Source organism: Vulpes vulpes, chromosome 9 (assembly GCF_048418805.1).
Source record: "Vulpes vulpes isolate BD-2025 chromosome 9, VulVul3, whole genome shotgun sequence".
NCBI lineage: Eukaryota > Metazoa > Chordata > Mammalia > Carnivora > Canidae > Vulpes > Vulpes vulpes.
The window spans coordinates 70,139,068-70,151,596 of record NC_132788.1 but is presented as its reverse complement, the minus strand read 5'-3'; the positions used below and the strand labels follow the sequence as shown (position 1 = coordinate 70,151,596).

At 36.2% G+C, this 12,529-nt stretch overlaps 1 protein-coding gene and 1 pseudogene across 6 annotated transcripts in view; both read left to right on the top strand.

Annotated features, from left to right (window-relative positions):
• CHL1 (cell adhesion molecule L1 like) overlaps positions 1 to 12,529 on the top strand; it is a 315,215-nt gene that overhangs the window by 88,297 nt on the left and 214,389 nt on the right. The window lies entirely within an intron of this gene.
• Positions 6,198 to 6,548, top strand: LOC112913225 (transmembrane protein 230 pseudogene; annotated as a pseudogene).

Below are 12,529 nucleotides of genomic sequence, written 5' to 3'. Positions count from 1 at the left end.
AGTGACATCCCATCACTTTTAATATATTCTGTTCTTGAGAAGCAAACCACTAAGTCTAACTCACTCTCAAGGGGAGGAGATTACAAAAAGATTTGAATACCAGGAAGTGAAGATTTGAGGGAAACCTTAGGGATGGCCTACCACAGCCAGGAATGGGAACTGGCTTAAATAAAGAGGGCTTTTTCCTTTTCACATAACAAGAAACTAGAAAGAGGTTTAGTAGCTAATCATTTTCAGGGCTGCCAAGAAAGCTGAATGCCAATCATCTATTGGCATTTGATAGGAACAAGATGACAGAAGAAGGAGAATCTATGCCAGCTATGCCTCTCCTTTTTATTAAGGAAGCAAATATCTTCTCATATCTTCCTACAAGACATTTGTTTGTGTCACTTGGGCTCTGTTAAACAGAGGTGCAAGTGCATGGTGGATATTTACCTTCAACCTTGGTGTAAGAGTAGCAAGGGAGCCTGGAGTTGTGTATAGCTTTTCAATACCCGTCAACAGTGTGTATAAGCTGTGCATATGTTTCTTTGTATGTTACTCTTCACTGTATACCAATTTAAGTTTGTAAATTGAAATATGAACTAATGCTAGTAAGATAAATGTAATATAAAAACAAATCTGTAGTTCATTATTTCCCATAGCTTCAAATGTATCATAGAATACTCTTGAACCAGAGAGTAGCAAACACCTTTGATTAGCTGGAAGAGCTCTAGTCAAGTTCCTGTCCCTGAATTTACAGGAAATCCCTCAGACCTTCATTTTGTTTTATTTATGACTTTTTATTTCACAATCCTAACAGATTTAATGATTAACTCATTCCACAGCTTGAAAATACATTCATTTCAGTTTTCTCCCAACAGATAATCTCAATATTTTAGACTTTTAAAAAAGGGCCTTTCTCGTCTGGTCACAACCTTTGTCTGTGGCCTTACTCCTCACAGTTTCTTCTATATGCTCTTCTCTCTGGCAATCCACGTGTTCTGAGCATAATATCTTCTTCTTGACCTTCCTGCTCCCTCTCTGCCTGTAGTGTCCTTCTTGACTCATCTTTCAAGGTCTACATCACATCAAACAATCTCAGATACCTACAGGGACAGGGAAACAATGTAAATGAGAGGAATGTGCTGGTGGATGCATATTAAACACATAGAAATAACACTTGCAACAAGAGATATGTTCTATCCCTCTTTTTAATATTTCTTCTATTCTTGGTTATTCTTAGACAAAAGAATTTTGATAGAAACACAATAATCAGTCCAGGTTCATAACTGCCATGCGGGATATGGCTACAGTACTGTCATACCTTCTATTTCCTTTTTACATTTTTTCAGGAGCAGTGAGAAATCCATAATTTAATATGAGGCATCCCATTTTAAAATCAAGGTGTATGAATTTACGTATTTGCTCATTTAATTATTTCAAAGGAAAAAGAGAACATTCTTCATGCCATGTTAAATACATCTGCAGTCTGGAGGCAGCCTGCTGATTGCTAGTTTGCAAGCTTATGTCAAAATAACTTCCTTTTTGGAGTCTTTCCTAGATGCCCAAACTAGCTTCTTCCCCTCATTCCAGGAATGGCAGGCTGACCTTCAAAATAACACTTGGTATACTATTCTACACCTGTGCTCTATCTGTAAGTCTTTACCAGGACTGTGATATTTGAGGGCTGAGTCTCCACATTTTGATTGAATTCCCAGCATAGCACTTGTAGTTCATCTCATAGATGATACCTTGTAAATGCCTGATGTAGTAATGCATCTCGAATGAATAAATGAGTCTAATAAAAACATGTAGTTGATGTGGAAAGGACATGATCTAGTTAGAGGACAAATAGGCTTTGGTTTAGCCACAAAATACTTGGAGGAGAAATTTCCTGAATGAACTTCTTGGACAGAAGCATTGGATAGTAGCCCAAGAATCATACATTTCACATGTATGTGTTGAAAAACCATGATTCATCATGCACTCTTCTTTTCACTGGGAATTCAGAGAACAACAGAAAAAAAATTCAGTGAGAAGGGACAGATAAATAAAAGCGAAAAATAAAGCAAGTCATGTTTTCAAGTGTTATCCTGTGTTTTGCAGGGAAAGGAAATGAAGGGATGGAGGGATATGTTAGTGAGAATCTGATGAATGGAGTTGTGTACAGATTTAAGTAGGCTAATCAGATTTAGTCTCTGTGAGAAGGGGAACATTTGAGTGAAATCCTGAAAGAAATAAGAGAGCCATGCAAGTGGATAGCTGGGGGAACAGTGATCCAGCAGATGGAATATTGATTTCAAATTCTGAGGCAAGAGTCTACCTATTCAAAGATAGCAAGGTAGCTGGGGTGGGAGCAGGGGGAAGAGAAGGAGATATGGAGGAAGTGATATTAGACACATAACAGCAATAGAAGAATGAAGATCTCTTAGAACATTATAAGCGTTTTGTGATCACTTTAACTCCAAGGTAGATGGAAGAAGAGAAGAGCTACATGATCTGACATGCTTTTTGTTTTTGTATTTGTTTTTGTTTTCTGACATTTTTTTTTCTGACATGTTTTAATGGGCTCCTTCTAGTGGTTCTATTGGATTTGACTGAATAGGAACAAGAGAGGAGGATGGTCACTTAGACTTTGAGGTAATGCAGGCAAACGAAGTTTGCACCAGTGCTATGGTCACAGAGGTAAAGAGGCTAATAGACAACTTGGTTGTCAACCTTCTTACGTTATTCACATAAGACAAATCTCTTTGTTGAGTAATTGGGTCACAACATGACCTACCAGCTCAGTCCAAGTATATCTTCTCTGGATCCTTCTAATTTCAGTACAACCAAAATGAAAATGAAATCGCTTAATTACTGTTTATTCCCCCAACATTTCAGCACAATGTCTAGGACATATATATTGGATGGATGGATGGATGGATGGATGGATGGATGATGCATAATCTGATTGACTTAGAAATTAAGCATTACACATCTTGCTATTTCTCACCATTCAGTGCAATTTGTATTCTTGGAGGCATGAATGAGAACAATCGCAAGTGCTGATTGTTGCAAATGTGCTGCTGTAAAGCTGGGCTACAAAGACAGCCATTTTGTCCTGTCTGGTGATAAATAGGCATAGTTTGAGTAATGGCAATTAGAGCCAGAATTCAACTGGTGAGTCACAGCGAACACCACTTGAGTGAACTGATGGATTGTAATCATGACTATTTCTCATTTGGAAGCCTGGGGACTTAATGCTTTTGTTTGCCTGTGTTTTCTCCCTGGCACAGTCTGCGAGCCAGGGAATGAAAAGATTATTATCTTTAACCAACATCTCATATTATTTGCTTTTCATGAATCTTTTCACATTTTCATATCAAGAAAGCTGAAGATGATTTATATATACCTAAAAGTAACTCACTGACAATTTTGCAATTGTCTTTAAAAAAAAATAACATGCAGACCTTTCTAAAAAGTAGTCTTGTAATAACTTCATAAAGCAAGAATGTATTAGTTCTTTCTCTTCCAAAATTAAACTGAAGCCAGTGTCTCTATCTTGATGAAAATGATTTTATGTACACTCAGAAAAAATGTTTTCTTAAGGGGCTAAAACGAGATTCTATCATAAATCTTGAAACTTTATAAATTTTGTCAATACTGGATCACTCAATTGAAGAACAAGGTCTTTTTTTTAGGCGTTCCTTATAAATGTTATCTCTTCATTTTCCTATAAACAGTGGTGTGTTTTGCTGTCAAGCAACTTAAATGTATATTTTTTATAGGTCTTGGGGTCATTATTAAAATTAGGATGATAAACAGCAAAGGCAGTCAATGTGGATAAACCTTAGAAGAAAAATATAGGAACAAAGGGAGAAGAAAATAATGTGCATCTGCTGAAAGGAAAGATACTGCTGAATACTGATTAGGAAAGTGGTCTGGGAGTTGTTGGAGAAAACCTCTAAAGCATGCAGCTTAATGTACAGCTGCATTGAAAGGGCAAGGAGAATGCTAGATCATATGGCTGGGGAAAGACAATATAAATCAGATTTGGCATCGTTAATCTAAACTCAAGTGCTAATGTCATCTAAAGAATTGTTCCCCACTTTGCTCCTGGTCAAGAGAGGTGCAAAACTATGCATTTGCTACTGAAATGGTGTAGTAAAGAGGCAGCTACAGGAATGTAGTGTTCTGAGGTTGGCAAGTCAGGGGGAAAAAAAGATTCACAGCCCCGCTGGTAACTGCAAACTAAGATGGGTGTCGCTGCCCTTTCTCTACAGATGGGCCATTGGGAGTTAAATAAACAAGAGATATCATGGAGTTCATATTAAACTAAACCCCAAGCCACTTAAGCCAGACTCAACCCCCAAACCCTCAGATTTCTACCCTTTCCAGTTTATCCAATCTTTCTCCAGAGGATACTTTGCTGCCTCCCTTGACAAGTAGTTCTCTTTGTTCAGTTTTCTTTCTTTCTTCTTTGATTTATTTACCTCTTCCCTTATTGGTTTGTTATGAGAACTAAGATAATAAGATAAATATTTTAAAAACTAACACAATTCCAGGTACGTATTAAATGCCCATTATTCAACCCACTACCCATTCTTATCTTTTTTTTTTTTTTTTTTTTTATCTCATTTCAGTCCCTTTAACTCTGGGCATTCCTCCACTGTATTGTAGTACAGAACCAAAATATCAGAGCTGAAAGCTTCTACTGATAATGTGATTTACAGATGTAAAAACTGAGTCTCAAGGGAAAACATAATGAGCCCAAAATCTCACAGTTGGTGTTTCTATGAGGACTTCTCTCCCATTTTCCATAATGGGCCGACTTGAATCCTTAGTTTAGGTTTGGTACACAGGAGGTAAAGACACTAGGTTCTCTCAAATCTGTTTTTGAAGTGTTTTTTCCTATGCATCATGCCATCATGCTCTCCATCCCCATCCTGCCACCATATCAACATCATGATTGGATCATTGCAATATCTTCTTAGCTCATTTCTTGATTCTTCTCTCTCTGCAAATCTATCTTACTCAGCGTGGAAAGTCACACTTACAGAGCCATGCCTCTTCTGTCGCTCCAATCCTTCATGAGTGCCCACTCGACATTCACATAAATGCAGACTCCTTTGCGTCATTCTGAATACTTATCATCAATGACTGCTTCTCTTCCTGTTGCCCCTCTTCTCCAACACATCCCTCAATGCTAGATGTCTCACTGTTCTCAGTGTATAATAAATAAGCTACAATTGTGCTCATTTATATGCATGTGCTTAAGTGTTTCCGCCACTGGATTATGTTATATTTATTATAGTATAGTATACCACACTATGTTATATATATTATTATTATATATTATATTTCTTCCTTATCTTTTTTACATATTCATCCTCAATCCAAGGTAATATGGAATTGAGAAACTGAAGGAAAGTTCCAGAAAACCCCAGGAGGTTATGTATTTATAGATACAAGCATGTATGTACTTGTAAACAAGCACATTAGCATTTTTTCTCTAAACTATTATTCCAAAAGTAATATCTTTAACCATTTTGTAAGTAAAAACTTCATGTGAGAGTAAGTTCAAAACAAAACAAAAATAAAAGGAATTCTTATCTCTGAAATTTCCCTACTTGCAGGATCAGTTCTTTGTTATTAAAAGAATGGATTTATCTAACTTGATAAATAAGAGTTGGCTGTTACTAATACCTGATATCCTCTCTGTGCTTGCAAATTGATTTTTTAATGACTTGGTGCAAAATTTCTTTGAAGCTTTCTGGTAACATTAACGTTTTCACCTTTGCAAATTTGAGTTGATGATGCCAGAAAATGCTGCAGACAACAGGACGCAGAGTAGAAAATATAGTCCTTGGACTGTTTGTCTTACTCATATAGAGCCTGAACTATCAACAGGTCACCCAAGATCTCCCTTTCTGGGGTCTGTGTCACATAAGCTCTTCTTAGTGTCTTCCTAGTGTGTTTATAGTTTTCAGATATTGTGCAAAATATCACCATGCTAGATAGAGTCCTAGAGGATGCATTCGATATCAATGTACCTAACACATGTAGGCAAATTTAAAGTGATCTTTAAAATATTGATAATATTGGCAAGTAGGATGGCTACAGGGTGAGACGTGCCATGAGGCCTCAGGTGCCTCCACTGCCAACTGTGAGCAAGCAGTTGGTGTGGGGGGCAGCCTGGTGCAGTACTCTGACTGCAGTTGTGTCGTGTTGTTATGATTCTGTCTTCTACCAACCTGGTTACTGGAATCCCCAGTAGTAAAGCAAAATTTTCAAGGCTTCCCAGCACAGATTATGACTACATTGACCTTGAGTTTAAGAAAAACATTCATGGGGTCACATATGAGGCTACTGTACTTGCTATGGTGCTGTTTTTGATCGACGACTTTCTCATCATAGGCTGCCTCCTGCTAGCTGGCTATCTCAAAAAAGGGTGGTGGGTGGTAGGGACAGACCACAGTCCTTCAGTCCTGATCACTGGCATCCTGGTGTTCCTGCCAGAATTGTACCACCTGCATATCTCCTACTATGCATCCAAAGGCTACTGGGGTTACTCCTACCAATGACATTCCAGATTTTGATGACTAGTTCCCACCCTCAAGCCTGAGGAGATGAGTCACAGATGGGACTGAGCCCAGCTTTACAATGTTGAGAAGAAACTGTGACTAAGAGCTAAAGAATTCTGCCATTTGCAGATGTTAAACAAAAAATGGCCAGATTTTATGAGTCCAACCCCAAGATGTCAACTGAGCTTACAATCACAAATTAACTAATCAGGACATGCTCTATTTTTCATCTCCTTGCACTGGCAAAAGCTGACAAGCTTTTCCACGTGCATATGTATCTTGGAAGAGTAGCAGTGTTAATGGTATGGGAAAGCCAGAGGTTATTCTGTAGCAGAAAGTATTAATACTACCACCCTTTTCATAGTTGAGCATTTCTTTTAAATAATCCTCATTATCAGTTTGTTCTGGTGGCAAATGGAAGAATTCAGTATGCCAAATTTCATGTTACTGATAATTTGTTTTGAAGACATCTAAGTGTTTTACCCCTACACTCATCTCTAATTTTGTATTCTAGTAGTAGGACTTGGCAAAATCAAGTGTGTGAGGGTGCATCTGTAACATTTCTTACCTGCGTTCTTATTAACAGCAGCCAGGACTTTATTTATTTATTTATTTATTTATTTATTTATTTTTAATTTTTGTTTATTTATGATAGTCACACAGAGAGAGAGAGAGAGAGAGGCAGAGACACAGGCAGAGGGAGAAGCAGGCTCCATGCACCGGGAGCCTGATGTGGGATTCGATCCCAGGTCTCCAGGATCGCGCCCTGGGCCAAAGGCAAGCGCCGAACCACTGCGCCACCCAGGGATCCGCCAGGACTTTATTTAAACCCCAGAGCAAATTGCCAAAAGGTAAACACTTTCTCCATTCACCAGTCATTGGTCAGCTTTGATTTGTTCCACCAGCAAATGGGCCAGCATATAATTTGGGTCATTCTGTTCTTTGTAGATTGAGATGTGCTATATAGCATGCTTTAAGTACTGGACTTTGGGCTGTTTCCTAAGGGAAAAAAATGTAGATAAGTGATAAGTGGTAATTATTTAGAGATTATAAACCCACTATTAGCACCTTCTATTTGATGTCCTTCTAGGGAAGATTGCAAGACCTGTCCTTGATCCCTACAGGATTAGGCTGCCTTAGTTTGATTTTGTTTTGTAGCTTGCAAAAAGTGACATATTCAAAAGAAATTAAAATTCCAAAATCTAAGAAATAAAATAAAATATTGATCATATTAAAGTTATTATTGGGGCACCTGGGTAGCTCAGTTGGTTAAGTGTCCGACTCTTGATCTCAGCTCAGGTCTTGATCTCAGGGTCGTGAATTCAAGCCCCACATTGGCTTCACACTGGGCATAAAGCCTACTTTAAAAAAAATAAAAATACAAATAAATAATAAAAAATAAATTCACGACTGACTTCTTCCTATGCAAAGACAGAGACAGTTTCACTTCACCTGAAAATAAAATTTAAAGGTATAATTTTTTAAACTTGTAAAATCCTCACGTACTATAAAGTATACTCTGGGATAGTGTGCTAAAATAGCAGATCATTCTGTCTTTGAACGTGAACTACAACTTATTCTTGAAGTTCACTCCATGGGATACTCTCTTTCTAAGTTTTTTCTTGCCAAGTGACATGACCTTGAATTGTTCCCAGCTCCAACCTTGTAAAGAAAAAGGGACTAACTGATACCAAATGAACTCTGCAGTGATAAACTATTAGATACCTTTTGAAAATTCAAAGGATGGTTCTTAACATTTTACCTGACACTGAAGGAAGCATGCCACAATCTGCAGGTAGACCTTTTGGTCTTTAAACAGTAGCTATGAAATAATATATACATATCATTCCTACCAACTTAGCAAAATGTATTTTTATTTTGATATATGATGGTACTTCCTGGGCTTGTATTTCACACTGGACTGCAGCAATATCACTGGGATTTTATTGTTTGTTCATTAAAATTATTTATAACTAATGTTGGGATTATATTTTGAATTTATGGTGGAATATGACTGTACATTTTCTGGAATTACAAATTACAAATTGGAATTACAAATGACAAATTTACAAGGCAATATTAAAGAATTATTTAAATATGTAAGATATAAAGAACCCTGATAGTTCATGGTGTATTTTTTTTTCTGAAGTAAATTAAGTAAATTCTATTGATGTCGTATTTTATTCAGGAATTAAAGCCATCTGTGAGAGAGTATCATAGAGTCTGATGTCCTGGACTGAATCCAAGCTCAGTAATTTTATACTTATGTTACCTTACATGAGTTACATATTTTAACTCAGCTTCAGGTACTTCTTCTAGATAGTGTGTGAAATATAAGTATCTGCCAGGTTGGTTAAATGTGCTGCACATAATAGGTTCTCAATAAAATTGGCTACTAAAAAAAAAAAAATTGGCTACTATAATTGTTTTATTGTTATTGGGTTTTTCTATTGCATGCAATCTCTCAACCTTGTTACTCTTCATTTGCACTTTGTTTCTACTCATTTTCTTATAATTCTGCATTTTTTACTTATTGGTCCCTAGTCTATTTGCTTATAACTCCTTAAATCTAGAGTAAAATTACATTCCTAAATTTTTATTCCTTTCTTGCAAGGTTTTACATATGATACTCAATGATTTGTTGAATTCAAATTTAGCCATTGACATTTACATGTGGATCATAACCTGATTCAATTGTTAACCTGTAAAGGACTGGTAGTTTTAGCACATGTTCCTCTTTCAAGAATATTACACATTTCCCTTGGTCATGAGGGTGAAATTTGAACTGGGCTACCTTACATTTTGATTATGTTAGGAATTTAGGCAAACCAGGTCAATTAGAGATTTTCAAAGTTTCTAATGGATTTTTCTAAGAAAATATTTTTCTTCCCTCATTTGTAAAATATGAAGAATAATACACCACTTCATAACATTCTTTTGATGAGGAATGAATATTAAAGAACTTAAAAATGTCTCAACATAAATTAAGTTTTCAGTAAATATAGCCGAATACCAGCTATTATTACTATTGTTATTACTATTGGTATCATCTTTTTCCAGGATTGCTAAGATGGTAGGTTATGCGTCTGTAGCTTCAGAGACCATCTTGCTCATCACAGAGGGAATGTCTAAACAAAAAAGTAAAAGCAAGCAAAGTAATTTCTTGGGGATGAAGAAAGAGATAGTGGCCAAAGCTGACTACTTGAGTCCATAGATCCAACCATGCCAGAATGCCAAGATAGTCTATTGGAATTCCAAAATAAATGAGCCAGTAAATTTCCTTTAAAAAAATTATGTGAGCTTTGTGTTTTCTCATTGTCATCAAAAGGATATTAAATGATTTTCCCACTAAACCCTGTAGGCATCAAATGAGTAATTTTCTGGCAAATTTGATTAATTTGAAAGACAAACTTGATATTCAAGACTGGGTCTTCTCTCTTTCACACAATCGCACACACACAAGCATATGTGCAAGATTTCTTTTGCCTGCATTATCCAGATAATCTCTTCAGTTAAATACTTGACTCTGTCTGGATAACCATAATGAAGTAAGAATGGAAATGAGGCTGAGATAGATGAAAATTTAGGATCATTACCATTGTTCCACCTAATTAGGAGACAGAATGACCAATGAAGACCTGCAGCTACTATCATCATGACTTGATATTCTGGATGTTCACATTCAGTGTAAACCAAGAAAACAGAAGCTTAAAAAAACAAAACAAAACAAAACAAAACAAAACAAAAACAAAAAGCATATGGGACTTAGAGAGATAAAGAATTACAGGCCTTGGGGTGCTTGGCTGTCTCAGTCCGTAAAACACGGGACTCTTGATCTTGGGGTTATGGGAGTTTAAACTCCATGGTGGGCATGGAGCCTACTTAAAAAAAAAAAAAAGAAATAATTAAATCCTTAATATCCCTGGTCCTATTCTAAGTACGAGGAAGTAACTGGTCTGAGGGCATAAAATGGTGATTTGTGTCTTCTGCATATTGCATAACTTGGGTCATTAAACAATTGGAAAAAAAACCCTTCATTTTTCCTTTGGTTACTTGGAAATTTCAAAATTAATTAAGCCAAAGTAAGCTATGTTCAGAAGTTTCCTAAGTCAACAATTTTCTTAATAACTTCTACATGAATGCTGCTATATTTTAATTTGTATTTATGTTGGATTTATGGCCACTCAAGGTGAAAACAGATTATTTACCATTAGGTAATTTCCACGTAAACAATACCCATATTTTTGATTAGCATTCATATACTTTACAGTTCTTTAATTCAAAGCTAATTTTATGAGATAAAGGTCTTTAAACAGGAATATTTCTATTCTGCACCATTTCTCAATAATATTTTACTCATACATATTCATGTAATGCCAAAAATTTCTTTGCAAACATTTCTCTATGTAATACTTGGATATAGTCTGTAATCTGCTCAATAATAATCTGCTACATTGTAATCTGTAATAGCTGATACTGTAGAAAAGCTAATACTTATCAACATACCAGCTGATTTTTCTCCAAAATTACAAAGGATTTAAGTCAGTATTACAAATTGACATATGAAGTAAATAAGGAGCTACTTTTTCCTAGTAAGTCTTATTGTGTGTGTGTGTATGCATGTGACTAGAATCATTTGGAAGGTGGTATGAAATATCACCTTGAATTAATTTTTTCACATATTCACAAATCAGCATGAAAAATGTTTCCAATTATTTGTGAAAAACCAGTCTGCATTTAGCTTGTGGATGCCAGGCTAGCATATTTCTGAAAACATGCAGGAGCTTTTGTTTTTCATTGCTTTCTTCCACTGATTCCCCTCTGTCTCCTTTTTATGCTGTTGTTATTCATTTCTGCTTTTTTCCTCAGGTTGCTTCTCTCTTTTTCTCTCGCACTATATCATTTTCTCTTAAGACAGTTGGTGGCATTTGAAGACAGAATTTAACTATTAGCACAATCTTGCCTTTGCATGGCCACCTTTCCCCCAAGGAACTGGCTTTCCTTTGAAATTGGCTTTAGATCTGACAAGGCTTCAGCAGTTTCACATTACCGCTAGCCCAATAGAGAAAATGAAGCCAAGAAATTTGATCAGGTTATCCTAGGGCAAAAGAAAAGGTTGGTTTGGGGAAATGCTTAATTTCCATGATCCAGCAGGGATTTATAAGCTGATTCTCCTGAGGAAATCAGAATCTGGTTTTCCATTTATCCATCCAGCTTTTCCGAATTACCAGCTCTAGGTGGTTTTAAAGATAAGGAATTGGAATGGATTCTGAATGTCGAATTCAATTCCTGATATGAGATTATCTTAAAACATGGGTCAGAGCAGCAAGCCCCCTCACCTCATTCTCCCCACCTCAACTACCACCACCAAACACTCTGTATCTTTCTGAGGTTTTTAGTAGATTTCCACTAGAAAAATCTTGGAAGTAACTTAAACACTTCAGAGTAAGAGACTATGTTAGCCAAAGTCAAGAAACAGACACTAGGTTAATTGAGAAAGGATTTTCAAAATGTTATTTTCTTTCTATCTTGTATCTTTTATTTTTTCTTGTTTCATAAGGGGAATGTTGAACAACAGGCTGTTTCTTTAAGCAATAAGGAGAAAATAAATCTGCACCTTTCCTTACATCATTAAGCATAAGATGAACTATTATGCATAGACTCTTGGGGGTTGTTACTGTCTTTGAAAATGATCAACATTCACCACCATGATTTTTCTGTTCTGTGTTTTTAATGTTATATATCTGATGAGTAATAGATTCAAGAGTAAATAATTTAATTTAGTAAAGGAATTAGATGTGTTATGCTGTGTCCATTGTCTTGCATTCTTATGACCTTTTAATACAAATTTGAGTTACATGTGGAAAATTGGAAGCAACATCTCTTTCTTCATTTGCACAGAACCAATTTAAATTTGTCATTCTCGTGTCCTCAATGCAGCGAAGGAGCTTGCCTTTTGCATTACTCAGGCTATAAAGGCA